The sequence below is a fragment of the Sodiomyces alcalophilus genome (assembly GCF_042370955.1).
Source record: "Sodiomyces alcalophilus JCM 7366 unplaced genomic scaffold ACRALscaffold_1, whole genome shotgun sequence".
In the NCBI taxonomy this organism is placed as follows: domain Eukaryota; kingdom Fungi; phylum Ascomycota; class Sordariomycetes; order Glomerellales; family Plectosphaerellaceae; genus Sodiomyces; species Sodiomyces alcalophilus.
In genome coordinates this window covers 9,062,333-9,079,542 of record NW_027263532.1, presented here as the reverse complement: position 1 = coordinate 9,079,542, position 17,210 = coordinate 9,062,333, and the positions used below count along the sequence as shown (strand labels likewise).

Here is a 17,210-nt window from a genome sequence, read left to right as displayed (position 1 = left end):
CTTATGTATTAGGGGAAGCGGGGTTCGGTCCTTACGGGTAACCTTATTAAGACCTTAATAGTCTATATATAGACATAGCTATCCACCCTTTTTTAGTATAAATAGGATTAGGGCGCCCGCGGAGCTTATTAATAATCGAATCCACCCTTTAGCTATAGCCTCCTTAATATATTCTTAGAGGATAGCTAATTCTTACTCGGCTAAGGGGTAGATAGGGCCGAATAAGGGTGACTTACCTTCCTTTATCTCGATTACGTGATCCTAATACTAGTAGGCGGGTAGACGGCTAGCCTCCACGATATTAAAAATATCCGAAAACTCTTAATAATACTCGGGGATAATATTCCCTAACTCGTCCTTATCTAATAACTCTTAATACGGCCCGGGATTAAAATATTCCAGGATCCCTTTATCTAGTTAGGTTAGGTTAGAGGGTATAGGGGGTATAGGTCGCGACGGGTCTAATTAAATAATAGGGATTAAAGGACTATTAGGTAACGTGTCCTCTTTATCCTCGGTAGCGTTCTACTTCGTGCTAATAACTCGGCTAATATAGGGGGTACCGGACTTTATAAAGCGGATAATAAGCTATACGTGCTCCTTCGCCTTCTTTAACTCTCTTTAACCCGGGACGCTTTAAAGGTCCTCTTGCTAAAGTTAATATATCTATTCGCCGGACCGGAAAAAGGTAACGGGGTTATATTCCACTAACTAGGGTATACCGAGGATAACTTAGGACTTATCGGGGTCTATATCTAGCACCTTAAACTTAATCGGATATATCCGGGTCCGGTCCTAACTATCCGTGACCTTAATATACGTTTTAAGGGACCCGATAAACTATATATCGACCCTAGGGATAACCTATCTAAGTCGCTTTAGTAGTCCTAGGGGACTATAGTTAGGAGGCAGGGCTTTTCGGTTAATTAGATTAACCTCGGCGCCTCCGTTAAGCTTAGCGCTCCGGCGGCCTTATCCGCCGCTTAACCGTAACTCTAATTTCGCCTTAATCGCGCCCTTATTAGTAAAAAACGGCTAAGACGGCGGCCTTTCCTAGGCCTAAGCCTATTTAATAATAGGGTGCCTTATATTAACTAGTAGGTTATTCGGGTTCTGACTATTAGAGTATCTTAATAACTAACCTGACTTAGAGGGTTTTTTCGGGTATTCGTTCCGGTAATAACCCTTTTTATTATAGCCGAAGCATATAACACCGCTATTATTACGCCTCTTAGGGGGCCTAGGGGCTTCCGTATTATTTACTTCGATTAATTCTATAAAACCTTAGGGAGGTATAAAGGGCCGAATAGTTATAGTACGGGCCCTATTAAGGGCCCTATTACGCCCACGCCTCTCGCCACGGGGCTACCTTAGGCGATTATTCCGGGGCGTCTCTTTTTTATTCTTATATAAAAAAGCAATCTCTGCCTATCGGGCTATAATACCTAACGCCTTACTATTAGTAGGGATACCGGTAGCCACGATCTAGTTATATAGCGGCTTATTAAGCTTTATTAAGATTAACTATATACGCTACTTATCGGGTAAGGGTAGGGATACCTTATTAAATAATAAGTCTAGCCTATTAATAAACTTAGTATAGGTCTAATTAGGTTTTTATATAGTCTAGTCCGAGAATAGCTTTTTAGTTATAGATATCTTACGGGTTTTATTATTAACTAACTACTCGGTTAGGAAGGTCTTAAGGTCCTCCTAGGTAGCACCTCTAGTCTTCTTATAGACGCGCCTATAATAGGTATGCTATCAGGATTTTATAATCTTTAGTAGCAGGGTAAAGGTAAGGTGGATCTTCTCTGCTTTAGACGGCTTAACCTTATCGAGTATAAAGCGCTCCTTAATTTCTTTAATAAACGTCTAGAACTAGTTATAGGACTGCCCGTTCTATTCGGGGAGCTTTTACGGGACCTTATACTAGCTCTTATAGGAGTCCCTTTTAGGGATACGCTTAGAGGTATTAGGGTCCTTCCCTTATTAAAGGGTAAGAAGGCGCTTCTTTTTCTTTTCGCGGGCTTAGCGGTCCTTATAGTGCTTAATTAGGAAGTCGAGTTCCGCCGATAATAAAGTACCGGGGGGGCGGCTCTTAAGGTCTTTAATATCGAATTAGGGTCCTACACGGATAACTTAGGGGGTCCCTTAGTCGAGTAGTAGTCCTATTATAGGATTATAAGCGTCCGGGTTAGCTTATCTGCGAATCTCGAATTCGGGGTTACTATCTTTATCCTCTAACTCGGGTATAAGGGATTACTCGCGATCGGCGCTTAATAGCCCGGCTTCGGCTCCTTTAGTAGCGGGGGAAGTATCCCGGGTACGAATAGTAGTGGTGCGCTTAGGGGGTATTTTAGGTACTAGTTAGGGTAGTAGTAGGATTTAAAAAATAACTTAGTCTTTTAAACTCTTAATGGTTATTATACCCGTAAACGGTTAAAACGAATAAAATATTATAGGTTTTATATAAGGAGTAAAAAGAGTTATTAAGACTATAATAAGAATAGGTTATGAAGCTAACCTTAGGGGGGGAATAATTATAAGATTATTCGTTAAGCCCCTTTAACTCAGGACTTAATAGGAAACACCCTACTTAAGGACTAGTGACTATGCTCCCTAGGATCGATATATAATAACCTAAGGCTCTAAGACCATAGGTCTTAGGCCAGCTTAACGATCCTAAAACATAACTCGGTCCTAAATATCCCTAGGGTTAACCTTAGGGCCGGTTCCGGGTTCTCAACGCATTCCTCAACGCCTCTAAGTCCTACCCGATTCCCTTAAATAGAATATCCCTGACAATATTTAATATCGTAGACTCGTACTCTTTTATAGTCTGTAATAAATATAAGTTATACTTTATATAATATTAGTGTCCTGATAGTTATAAGCCTGGCGCTCTGGTGATACGCCTCTATTCCGGTCGATCTAATAGTTATAGGCGTTATAGCCTCTCCCTCTTCTGCCTCTTTTTAAAGCCCTCTTTTTAAAGCTCTTAATCGTTACGATAGAGCCTCTTTTTAAGTCCCTGCTCTGTTATAGATAAAGTCGTCCACTAGCCCGTCCGCCTGCCTATTATTACTAACCCCTTTAACCGCCTCTATTAATTCCTCCTTCTCCTTCTCCTTCTCCTACTCTATCCAATCAACTACTCTTCCACGCCGTCACGATAACTTCGGTTATACTAACCTCTTCTAAGGACTGGTACTAGTGGTATCTACGTGTAATAGAAGTCGCCTTATCTAATAAGGTTACGAAGCTTATAGATCCGGATCTTAACGATACTAAATATCCGAAACGCCTCTAAAAGGTTAACGCTCCTACTAAAAGTAATAACGATAATTAGGACTAAAGATATAAGCTATGGCTCTTGGCCTATAACGAATATAAGCAGGAGAAAGTCGCGATAAAGGCGGTATTAGATTATATCACCACTACCGTAGACTAAAGCCTCGCGGAGTCCCTCGCCGGTAAAGACGACCTAAAGGAAATCCTGCGAATGCTAAAGGCATACCTTAAACCCACTAACGCCGCCTAGAGGTTACTAATTAAGCGCCGTTAGGACGATTATATATAATCTATTAGGAAGATACCTTACTAACGCTGGCTTAATGACTTCCGTAAGTTATATAAAGAGGTAAAGACGTATTAGGTTCGCGTGATCGATTCGAAGATAGACTAGCTTAATAGATTTTTTAACGGGATTAGATTGATTTCCCCGGAGTGGTTAGAAGCCCGGTTTTCTATAATACTAACGGAAGAAGATAAGGCTAAACTGCCGTATATCGAGACCGTTATTAACGAATATACTACCTGGTTATGTTATAGGCACCCTCGGCGTTTAGATCGGAAGCCGGGATCGTTATCATTTTATATAGTCACGTTCCTAGGAAAAGATAAAGAAGGTTAGTAATAGGATCGTTAATCGGATCGCTAAAAGGATCGTTAACAGGGTCAGGGTGCTAAAAGGGAATTTATCTATGACTACTGTATAGCCCGGAAGACCCGAACCTGCTATAAGCTAATTTAGACCTGCCTAAACGTTAACCCCGCCCGAAGAGGGAAGACCTTTAAGCTATCTAAGGAGACGGAAGAACGTTATAACCGGATTATCGCTAGCTAGGATAACGAACGTTAAAAGAGGTTCTAGAGTAACCTTAAAAAGGACGCCGAAAATAAGGGAAATACGGGTTAATAGAAGGCACCCTCGAAAAACCCTTCCAAGGACTTATCTAATTTCGTGGCTACCGGGGGCGCCGGTTCTTTAAACTCGGATTCGGATAATAGAACTGGATCGTGTAGTATGTATAGCTTTTTATTAACCGGAGCCGTAGATATACCCTTTAAAAACGAGCTATTAGTTAATTCCGGCACTATAAGGCATACTACTAATAAGCGTTACCTTCTAGAAGACTACCGGCCCGCGGAAAAGCTCGTGATATTAGATACCAGTAAAGGAGAGTCGGATCCGGTTACCGGATTCGGGACTATAAGGCTATAAGTTAAAGATCGGGATTATAAGCCGTATACGCTAATTTTAAAGGATATAGTGTATATTAAGGGATATCCTATAACCCTTATATCAGCCCTCTGCCTACTTCTAAAAGCATCGCTTATTACCGGTAAATAGGCGTTAGAAATTAATAAAAAAGGTAGGACTATTATCCTGCCTTTAAAGAATATAGGAGGTTAGTATACCCTCTAACTAACGGCTTAATAGCAGAGCTTCTTTAATAGCTTAAGAGCCCCGATTATAAGCGTCGCCGACGCTCGTTTATGGCACGAGCGGCTAGGCCACGTAAGCGCCGAAGCCCTTAAACACATCACGACCGCCTGCATAGGCGGCACCGTCTCTAGAGGGTACGATTTTCCCCTCGTAATAGAATATAAGAGCTGCTCCGGTAGCAAGGCCCGGAGGCCAGTATTACGACGAACGCCTAACCACCGGCCCACACGCCCTTAGCAGCGTGTAGATATCGATATCTTCTCTAACGACGAGTCCTTTAATAGGCTTATAAAGCTAATACTATACCACTACCCCTGCACCCACTTTATCGTAGGAGACTTCCTAAAGGACCTTAAGTCAGCCTTTCTATCGGTAACGTCCTTTAAGCTGCGTACGGTAAGATAGTATTACTGCCCTATTATAGTAATCCGCCTAGATAATAAACGAGACCTATAAAGTAATCTTAATAACTAGGCGTATACTAGAGGGATCCTAATTAAGAGGTCGTTACCTAATATAGCCGTATAGAACGCCGGGGCGGAACGGCACGGGGCTCTTATATACGCTATCGCCTAGGCCCTCGCTATCGCCTCCGGCTTCTAATAGAATATATAGCCGGAGATTATAGCCGCCGCGATATACCTATATAACCTAATTCTACGCTATAACCTCGGGTAGAAGTCGCCGAAGGGTTATATAGATAAGTGAGTTAATAAGATAGGTATCGAACGTATTACTAGCACCCCTTTAATCGGTCACCTAACAAGGAATAGCTGCCAAGCCTATCTATTAACTATTAGCTATTAACGTAGGCGACGGAAGAACGAGAAGCTCGCGGAGAGGGCTTATATCGGTTATCTAATCGGTTACTAGAGTACTAATATTTATCGGATTTAGGTACTAAAGCTTAGAAGGGTCCTGCGTATAAGAGATATCAGCTTTAACGAAAAGATCCTGTATAAGGATCGTGACGTGGACCCACCTATTACGATAGAGCTTTTTAAAGAGCTTAATCTGCCTGACGATACTAAAAAGAATACCCTAGAAACTATTAGGGTGATACTGGTTTATAATTAATTCCTGGTGTTATAGCAGAATACGACGATGGAGTCGTTCTAATATATCAGGAGGCCGGATTAGCTTAAAGTAATTAAGAGAGCTAGAATAGCGGTTAAAGCAGGTAAATAGGTTAAATAAGAAGAGGTTAAAGTAGTAGCTGTTAAAGTAACAGAAAATTCGACTCCCTCGTCTAATTCTAGGGGGGTGGATAAGTTACTATAGTAATCATAGCCGCCTAAAACGGCAGCTATAGTGGCTACTAAGGTTGCTCCTTCCGCTATAGCAGCCACGGCATAGGGCTCTGCTATAACGCCGGCTATAATTACTGCTATAATTGCCTCTAAAACCTGTCCTATAATAACCTCTTCTATAACCTCTAAAACAACGCCCTCTTTTTCTTTTTCCCCTCCTATAATAACGCCTCCAGCTTCACGTTAATTAACGCCTATAGCAGCTATTCTAGCTACTGCTACTATAACAGCTACCTACTAGCCGGCTCCTCCGGCTAAGCCTCTAGCTCCTATAACGTTAGTAGTAACCGCCGCTGCCTTTAATAATAACTCCGATAACTCCAATAACGATAACTCGGATAAAGATTCCTCCGATTCCGACGACTCTGACGATACTATTACGCTTACCGCCGGCGCCGCCGGCACCACCACGGCTATAGGTTTATTATCCCCTAATCAGTTAGTTCTGGAGGATGAAATAACGGCTACTGCCACGGCTGCCGTAACAGCAGCCCCGGGCCCTTCCACTATAACCACCCCTACAGCAGCTACTTAACAGCTACCTCCACCGGATACCTCTTTAACGCCGGCTAGCCCTCTATCTTCGGACTATCCAGCGCTGGATACCCGTCTATCCTCGTCCACGGCGGGTGCTATATCTTTAACTACCGCCACGGCGGGTGCCCTGTCTTCAGCTACCACGCCGGCAGCCTCCACTCGGCCGTAATATAACCGCTAGCTACCGTAACGATACGCTGACTCTGCCTTCCTTTATCTTAACCGCTTCGATATACTAAAAAAGCCGCTGCTACGCCGCGATATGCCCGAAGAGCCATCTAATTAGAGCTAGATAATAAGGTCTCTATACAGGACGCAGTGGGTTATAGCCGCTTCTAAAGAGTATAGGCTCTCGTTAAGATAGGCACCTTTAAAGCTGTTAAGACTCCGTTATCTTCTACCCTTCCGAGCCGCTCTTTAGATCTAATATAGGTATTTAAATATAAGGTTAATCTATCTGGCTACGTTACTAAATTTAAGGCACGCCTCTGTGTTCGTGGTAATTAATAGCCTTAAAATCACCTTAACGCCTACGTCTCCACTCTGGCCGGCAGGACCTTTAAAACGCTTATAGCTATTACTGCCTACTTCGATCTAGAGACCCCTTAACTTAATACTGTTAATGCGTTTACGAACGCCCGCCTTAACGAAGAGGTCTATATTAGACACCCGCAGGGATAGAATATTCTATAGGCCGCCTCTACCGCTAACGTCACTAATAAGGCCGAATTAGACCCGTTTTTAAGTCTCCTACACCCCTCTAATCGTGGGATTAACCGGCTACGCCGGGCCCTGTATAGGCTACGCCGATCGCCTAAGCTATAGCACCAGGAGCTCTCTTCTATTTTAGGTAAGTATAGTCTTACGCAGTTAAAGGAGGACGATTACGTCTTCTAAAGCGATAAGCTGCTTATATTCTTCCACTTTAACGATATAGTTCTACTACATCGAAAAGAGTATATTAATGCCGCCGAAGATTTAATTAAGCAGCTATAAGAGCGCTTCTAGATCCGGGATTTAGGTCCTATTAAGTGGTTCTCCTTAGTATTAGGATTATAAGGGATCGTTAACGCCGAACGCTATGGTTATTATTAGATAACTATATTAACGAAAAGATAAAGGCGTTAAATATCGTGACTAGCCGAAGGGTTACTACGCCACTCGCCTTTCCGGATACACTAAAGCCGAACAGTTAATAATAACAGGCGTTAAAGGACTCTATCCACCTATATCTTTAAAAGGTCGGATCCATTAATTACGCCGCCTGTTAAATAAGGCCAGATATCGTGAAGGCTGCTTCTAGACTAGCCGAATTCGCTACTAATCTATCCGGTTAGTATCACGAGGCCGCTAACAGGTGCCTTAAGTACCTCGACTTAACGCGGTCCCTCTGCTTATCCTTTAGGCCACGGGATTCCGATAAAAACCCAGCTAAATACGCCCTCTTTTATATAAACGACGCCGCCTTTAGAGACGATCATGAGACTTGGTATAGCTCCTAGGGATATATAACTATGCTTTTTAAAGGCCCTATCGACTAGAAGGCGAATAAGTAAACGAGCGTTATTATATCCAGCACCGAGGCAGAGCTTATAGCTCTAAGTGCCGCCGCCCGGTAGTATATCGCGACGCTATAGTTAATAAAGGATCTAACATTAACCTTTAAAATTAACCCTATTACTATCTACTACGATAATAATTAGACCCGTTAGATACTAGAGAGCCCTCGGCCGCAGATCACCTCGAAATTAAAGCATCTTAATATCCAGGCCCTATGGATCCGGCATATCGTATAATACCGGGAGATCGTGATTAATTAGATCGCCACTAATAGGATAGTCAGCGATAGGATAATAACGGCGTTACCGCCGTAAAAGCACGCTATATTAATTAAGATACTTAGGATAGAAAAGAGCCCTGCTGGCTTAGTTTAAGCGGATCGATTACTATCGCCTTAATAGTGGTTTGGATTAGATTACGATCGCAATTAACGATTATTAGATTAACTATAATTATATAATAATTATCACGTTGTTTTTAAGGTTAATTTAACCACTATTTTAGGATTATAAGGTACGAGCTGTTTAATAAGCCGTTGGCCTTTGGATTGATATCTAGCCTTAAAAATCCTAGATTTTTACGTTATTTTTAAGCTTTAATTCGATTAGAACCGTTAGGATTAATCCTGCGGCTCTAGGGGGGTATATCAGGTATTTATACCCAAAGACCCCGAAAAGCCCGATAAGCCTGTTAGGCATATTCGCAGAGCCATGTTATACACTGCTCCGAATACGGCGGTACTTCTATTAGATGTATCATAGTGCTTTTCCCTATCTTTTAGGTATATATTTAATATCGTAGACTAGTACTCTTTCATAGTCTGCAATAAACACAAGTCACACTTCGTACGATATTAGTGTCCTGATAAGTGCTTAAGACCATAAAGTGCATATAACCAAAACAACACATATAATAAAAAGACCTTTAAAAGAGGTTCCTGGAGGTGCGCGCTGCTCTGATCAGGGTAACGTAGCTTGAACGAAGTGAATACAATAAACGTGGCAAAACTTAGGGTTAAAAGGATAATGATTATATAGGATAATAAGCATCCTCTGTGTCTGGGTGGCGCCGCCATGTATATATAATATATAAGATAAATAATAAAAAACGATGCGCGCGTCTTATAACGTCACGTGATGTCCTAACGATATGGCACTGGGTCTCCGATCCAACCCTTTATACCTTCGCAGAGATTAAATACGTTAGCTCGTATATAACGTAATATAACTGGATAGGGATCGGCATAGGCCCCGCAGGTATAGATACTTCCTAATATAAGGGAAATACTAATAAAACTAAGTATCTATACTTAATCAAAAATTCAAATGCTTTACTTAACACTATTAGTAGTCTATATCTCCTCTATCCCGCTTAATAACCTAATATAGGCGGGTAGGCATAGAACGTATTAAGCCCTCCAGAAATTTACTATTAACAGCCTCCTAGGCAGCCTCGATAGCTATCTTTAATTCCTCCCTTCCTATCCACTATAGCTATGGATATTAAGACTCTATCCAGCTCTTTACATAGAACTAAACGTTCTTTATAGGAGCTAGGTTAGGAGAGTAGGGCGGGTAGTCTATTAAGATAATATCGTTATCTCTAAACCACTACTTAACTTTTCTTAACCTATAGGAGGGGGCGTTATCGTGCTAATATATCTTATATAAAAGACGCTCTTCTATAAAATGCAGTATCTTAGGGCAGATAAATTTAATAAATCCATCCCTATTAATACCTCTATACTCCTATAGCCAAATATAACAGGGGCCCTTAATACGCCCTATAAAGTAGCCCTAAAATCTCTATCCTTTAGGGTTCCTGCGTAGCAGTGGGTAATCTTCAGGTCGTTCTATATCGTGTATCGTCACCCACTGCTTCCATAAAGCATCGTTAACAGCCTAGGTCTTATCTGCTATCACGATAGGGCACCTAAGCCAATCTTCTTTATCTAGCATCAGTTCTAGTATATCCTTTATAAAGGATACACGCTTACGTCGGTGCTCTTCTATTCTAAAGATCCGATAAGGGCGGATACGACGAGTATAGTTTAAATCCTTTATAGTAGACTATATAGCTATATCACTATATAAGGAGAGACTAGGTATAAGCCAGCATAGATCTCCCCACGTATCTATACGGTTTAGAGGATCTTCTTAAATGTAGTCGTGAATCCGCTATTAAAGAGGCGTACGAATTTTCTTTTTTCGTGGATTAGATCATTAAGGGGTAACCTGCTTATAGGCGCTCTATACCTAGTAAGCAGTAATCTTCTAGCGTATAGTGCTAGAGGCAGTAGCTATAATATCTACGTAGCTCTATCCTATGATACGTCGAAGGCCACGTAGCTCTAGCCTTATATCTCTAGATAGTTCCTTTGCTCGTGGCCGTTAAAATATAGGTAATAAAGTATCATAGCGATAAGCCTCGATAAATCGGGTATGCAGGCGATTCTATCGTGCTGCATAAGGGGAAGGGGGCGGGCTAAAGACCCTATCGTAGTTATCGGGTATAATTCCAGGGGACTTATCAATAGTGGGTAGGCGATAAAGCTATAAAGTATCGGGTATAGAAGGTCGTTAAATATTAATATCTTTAACGCTAGTCTCAGGGAGTCTTAGAGGAGGTAGGGCGTTATTATATATTATATTAAAGAGTTCTGCTTCTAATAAATCTAGTAATAGCTTTAAAATTCCAATTATTATTATTTTATTTATTTATTATTTCTTACTCCGCTATCCTTATCCTACCTAAGTAGCTAGGAGTCCGAATTCTGACTATACGGTCCTTCTCTTATACCCACAGGGGGGAAAACCGTAGTATAAGACTTAGGGAACTAGTATAATATAAGACTTAGATAAAAACCCCTATACTCTCTTCCTCTAGGATTACTGCCTTATACGGGTACCACGGGGGCCCCGTTACTAACTCGCTACTAGTACGAAACTCGTAGGCTTCTATGCTAGGAAGCCTATAACGTGACCCGTAGCAGCTTTAAAGCCGACTATGTGTTTAAATTAATAGCGCGCGTATAGTTATCTTTATTAGTTTTATACGCCTCCTATATACTCTAGGGCGAACCCTATAGGCCTACTATAAGCGACTTATATATTCCCTTCCTAGGGTTTAAAGCTCCTAAGCTTCCCTTACTCTTTAGATAGCTATAGGTGGAGCTAACACAGGCTATATACCTACGCAGAACGCTTACGTAATGGCATAAGAGGCTGCTTCCGTATTATAGAAGAGACGCCGCGTATTTTCTATTTATTTATTGTCTCTTACTCCGCTATCCTTGTCCTACCTTAAATAGCTAGGAGTCAGAATTCTGACTATGCGCCGCGTATTTTACTCACGCGCTTAGGGACAGCGCGATACCGTCTTCTTATTTCCACGGTAAGGCGACAAACTCCCCCGTGGCACCTATTAACGACTAGCGAAGCCGGGCAGAAGGTGGGTCTAACGGGCCCCCTGTTCAACCCTTATCGTATATACTAAGGCAGATAAGGGCCCCCTAGAATAGGATCCGAGTAGCGCAAAAAAGGAAAAGGGGTTCCTCTTTTACGTGCGCCTCTAGCCGGATTCGAACGGACTCGGTTACCTCGACTATATGCCAGGTATACCACCACTACACTATAAAGGCATTTTGATTATTATAAAACTAATAATATTATAACTAGTTAAAGTTAGAGAGTAAAGAAGTCAGCCTATAGGCAAAGTTGTGGTAGCTTTAGATATTACTTACCTTATTAAAGTTAGCCCTATATCGTTATACCTCTATATACCTTTTTATATAAATTTATATAAAAAGATACCGATCGGTAGTATAATCTAGTAAACGGTTAAGACGTGGGGCAAAGTAATAAACTAACATATTTAATCCCTATATAGGTATATATTAAAACAAACTATCTTCGTACTAGAGCCTATTACTAATAAGTCCGTTACTATAGCCAGGGTAAAACAGATTATACTAGGATACCTATAGCTATAGTCTCTACTAGATAATAACTATGCTATCGCCTAGTAGCCTTAGTATAAATAATGGTTTAAGTAATACCTCGTAATAGCGCGATATAATATACCCTATAGCCTAGATAAGTAATTTCTGCACGGATCGGCCCGCCGGGCTAGTAGGATCATAGTCACCGAGGCCGGATCCTTAACACGCATAGCTAACATGCTAAACAGCTGCTAAAGCCCGGCACTTCATGGTGCTAACCTATTAGCCGAGATAATTAAGAAAATTAATAAAACTAATAGTATTAACCTCGTGTTAGCAGATATAACTAATAAGCTTAGCGATGGAAATATTAACCTAGACTTATTTATCCCGGCGACTAAAGAATATCGCGAATATATCTAATAGCACGCCGTAGTTATTAGACTATATATAGGCACTTAAAGAGCGAGCTATACCCGTTATTTATTTAGTTATAGATATCTTAGCGTAAACTAGCCTATAACTATCCCCGACTAATACTAGCCCCGCCACGCCTCGTAATAATACCGCCTCCAGAAAGAGGCTACACGACGGGTCAGACCCTACGCAGCCGGGCAGAAAGTTATTCTTTACTAGGTATAAAGAAGATACGCTCTGGGTGTAGGCGGCTAAGGCCTTCGCCGCGAGGCTTAAAGTCCCCGCACCCGGTCTTAACATATAGATTGTAAGGCTAACGGCTAGATATTAGCTATTATAACCTAGGGTCATTATACTATTATTACCCCGCTACTCGCTGCTAAGTTCGTAATATAGTTTATTAAGAACTATTTATTTATTTATTGGTTCTTACTCCGCTATCCTATGTGTATACTAGGAGCCAGAATTCTGACTATGCGGTCCTTCTCAGTTGCCCACAGGGGGGAAAACCGTAGTACAAGACTTAGGGAACTAGTACAAGACTTGGATGAAAACCCCTGTGCCCTCCTCCTCTGGGATTGCTGCCTCGTGCGGGTACCGCGGGGGCCCCGTTGCTGACTCAATACATATCCGAAACTCGTGGCTTCTATTCTAGGAAGCCGGTGGCGTTTTGCCCGTAGCGGCTTTGAAGCCGACTACGTGCTCAATTGACGGCGCGCGCGTTTTGATTGTCTCTGTTTGTTAATTATTAAGAACTATATAACACCTAATAACGTGTTATAGGTAATCGACCTGCTATTCCTAGTCGTAATATAGCGTATAGAATAATATACGTAGGTGGCTTAGCTAAAGAGTAATAGAGAATTAAATAAGGTTAAGAAAAATACTATATCTAACCGCTTAACTAATAACGTCTAGATAATCATAGATTTTATCCACCACGCCGCCGTTACTTATAACCACTATAGAAAGAATAGCCGTAAGGGGTTCTGGCCTTATACGATCTAGTAGACGATAAACTAAAAAATCGTCTAGACGAGATCTCGCCCAAGGACGCGGCCACTATCCTCCAGCTGTCTATATAGGGCTAGGGCCTACCGTATATAGAGCCCAACGCCCCGGATATTAAGATTCTATAATAGGGTGGTGCTAAGGTAGTTATCCTAATTTTTATTTACTTATTTTTCTTTTATTCACTTTAAGTGCTGGGTTAGTAATTCTATAATAAGAGGATCGGCCGCTAGATATACTTGCTAGTACTGTAAACAGAGCCTAACGGAGTTAGGACGCCGCGCTATAGAGTGCTATTATATACCATAGCTTTTTTTCTTGGATATATTTAGCCTCGGCTAAAATAGAAAAGATTATAGCACCGTCTACTGCCTGTTACTAGTATAATAATTGGCTATACCGAGTCTAAGTTAGACGTCGTAAACTATAAGATAAGGGGAAGCCGGCGGAATATAGGGCTTTAGCTCTCCCAGGGTATATACTATATACTATTATCCGGTACTATACCAGGAACTAAACTATATAGCTCCAGATAAGTGCTTGCACTATACCAGTACTAAGCCCGTATAACGCTAGATCGGTGCTAGTATTATCTTAGCATTATAGTCAGTATAGTGCCTGGCCATAGATAGCCCGAGGTTCCCCTATAGCTATATAGAGTAGGAACCTCGCCCTCTCCTTTAAAGAATCTATCCGATTTATATATTATTTACTATACCCTAAGGTTGCCTTAGTTAAATCCTCTTACAGGTCCTATAGGACTAGCTAGCTAGAGATATATACGGTGAGTGTATATTAGTCGGTCTATATTCGTGTCGGGTTAGACCTAGTTAATCCCGCTTATCGTAGTATCTCTATCGGCGTCTTAGGCCTCTTAGACCCGGTTTCGGTTTAGTATATAGATATTCCGATTAATTAGGCATAGTCCTTCTAACTTCTAAGCGATACTCTAGACCTTAGCCACCTAACTCAGATAATTATAGGGTAGCTTCGCCGTAACTAGGGCGCTATATAGCTTCTGGGTTAGAGCTTCTTTAAGGAATATAATCTTCGCCGCGTTAGCCTATTCGCCGCCGCCTACTTATAATCTGCTTTTTGAATTTCGGTAAGAATTATATAAAGCTTTATTCCTCGCGTTATTAAAGAGAGCGTAGCGTATAAGCCGCGCGAGGCTCTTGATTTTACTCTTATATATATAGTGTAAGTACGTTAGAAACTCGTTAGGGTCACGGGCACCTCCTAGGCGCTTAGAAGTATAATAGGCGGATACTACCTATTGAGCACTCCCTTCTATGCACGAGTTAATACAATACTATATCTCTGCTCGGTTATTAAACAAATATTCGTTTAGACTAAGTGTTATAACTAATATAAGCAGTACTTACCCTATTATTATAAGGGGTATTCCTTTTTAACATAGTTGTAAAAGTCTGTAATAGTTATAAGCCCAGAAGGAATAGATGCTAGACTGTTCCTTGAACTTCCCCGCACGCCGAGCACCGCACCGGTTCGAAACACGTTCGAATAACCCGAGCTAAGAAGATACTTTAAGGCATAAGACCGCGAGCCACTATACTATAGTGATATATTTAAGATCAGGCTCTAAAGTGCAAGATCCTCCTTTATAGGCTAAGGAGGTGTGTTATAACTAATATAAGTAGTACTTACTCTATCGTTATAAGGGATATTCCTTTTTAATATAGTAGTAAAAGTCTGCGATACTAAGCTTATCGCGTATCTATTATAACTATATAGCGTACTCTACTCGTCTTTCGCTAAAAGCTACTGGGTATGGTAGGGGCTTAGTACGCATAGGGCGCGGTTCTCTTAGGACTTCGAGTTAAGGGGGAGTAGGAGCCGCTAGGCTAGTAGGGCCTGCTACCGACTCTATAGGTATATGCGTAGGGGCTCCTTCTAAGGGTGGCGCGAGGCTAGGAGAGGGTCGCTATAAGGCTTAGGGGCATATAAGGCCTATCGCTAGTTATTAGAGCAACTCTTATTACTAAGCTATTTACTCTTATAAAGGACCTAGCGTCGTATTAATAGCTTTAGTGTTCCTTCTATCCGTCTACTCGGCTACCTCGGCGGGGGTCGTAGGACTACCGACGCCTAACGGCGTGTTCATATCTAAGGCTATACTAATATAGCATAGAGGGTTCGCCAAATTCTAGCTATATAAGCGGCTTATTACGGGTTAGTTATACTAAATAAGGCCGAATAATTATATTAGCTAGAATTAAGAAAAAGAAAAGGAAAAGGTTTATAAAGAAACGCAAGATTTACTATATTTATACGAGTCTGCTATAAGGGCAGCGCGTAGTCCGAGCGCCGGGCCTATGCGCTGATTAGCGGTTCCGGCCTTATACCGAAACGGTATACTCGAGGGGTTTAACTCGCCATAACGGGTATCTCCCGGGCCCTTCGTAGTATAATAGGTAGATACTATTTACTAGGCACTCTCTGAAAGGTGTAAGACAATATAATACTATATCTCTACTTAGCTATTAAATAAGTGTTTGTTTACACTAAGTTTATTGTATATGCATTATAATTATATAGTATATTTAGCTTATTTTCCGTTACACTTCGCCGGGTACGGTAAAGGCTTAGTATATAGGGGGCGCGGTTCTTTTTACGAGACTTTAGGTTAGGAGGGAGTAAAAGCCGCTAGGGTCGGAGGGCCTCCTACCGACTCTACAGGTATCTTTATAGACGCTACCTTTAAAGGCGGCGTAATGCTAAGGGAGGGTCGCTACGAAGCTTATTTACTAGGCCGTTTATTAGCTATTAAAGCAACTTCTATAACTAAGTTATTTATTCTTATAAAGGACCTAGCGTTATAATAATAGCTTTAGTGATCCTTGCATCTATCTACTCCGCTATCTTAGCCGGGGTTATAGGACCACTACTACCTAATAGCGTATTTATATCTAATACTATATTAACGCAGCGTGTGGGGTTTGCTAAATTCTAACTATATAAGCAGCTAGTTATAGATTAATCACACTAAATTAGGCCGAATAATTATATTAGCTAGAATAAAAAAAAGGAAAAGTGTTATAAAGGGGTATAGGATTTACTAAGTTTATACGAGTCCGTTATAAGGGCAGCACGCGGTCGGAGCGTAGGGCCTGCGCGCTAATTAGCAGTTCCGGTCTTATGCAGAAACTAGACGTCCCAAGGGGTTAACCCGTAATAATATCACCTAGCTCTTAGTATCTTAAAGGAAATAACTATAGCGCTAACTTATATAAAGTAGCTTAGGATATAGCTCGGTATATCTTACGCCTATAATATCCTATAATAGAATTAAGAATAACCACTGCCTGCCTTTAGTTACATTAACTTCTACCCTTATTAGGACGTTAGTTATAATATTATAAATAAAGATAGACTACCCCGTATCTTATAGCCTTTTATTATTGTAGTTAGCCGCGGATAGCCTGGCCTTATAGCTAAAGATATACTAGTTAGGTTAATATCTATTAGTAATAATCTACGCTATAGAGACGCTATATCCCGGGCGCGTAACTTATCTAAGTAGGGGGGGGAGGAAGAGTAGGTATAGTACTAGTAAGAAGAGGTTACGCGCCGTTTTAAAGAATAAGAAGAAGAATAGTAGTAGTAATGGGGTTAGCGAGGTGGAAGTAATCGTGGCCATAGCTAAGGTCGCCCTCGAGGCTTAAGGGGGAGAGGTGTAACA

The 17,210-nt window shown here is 41.3% G+C and overlaps 1 non-coding gene across 1 annotated transcript; it reads right to left on the bottom strand.

Annotated features, from left to right (window-relative positions):
- Nucleotides 1-11,704: 11,704 nt before the first annotated feature.
- ACRALDRAFT_t36 lies at nucleotides 11,705-11,779 on the bottom strand. The gene has a single exon. It is a non-coding gene; the product is annotated as a tRNA-OTHER (tRNA).
- Between the last annotated feature and the right edge of the window lie 5,431 nt (nucleotides 11,780-17,210).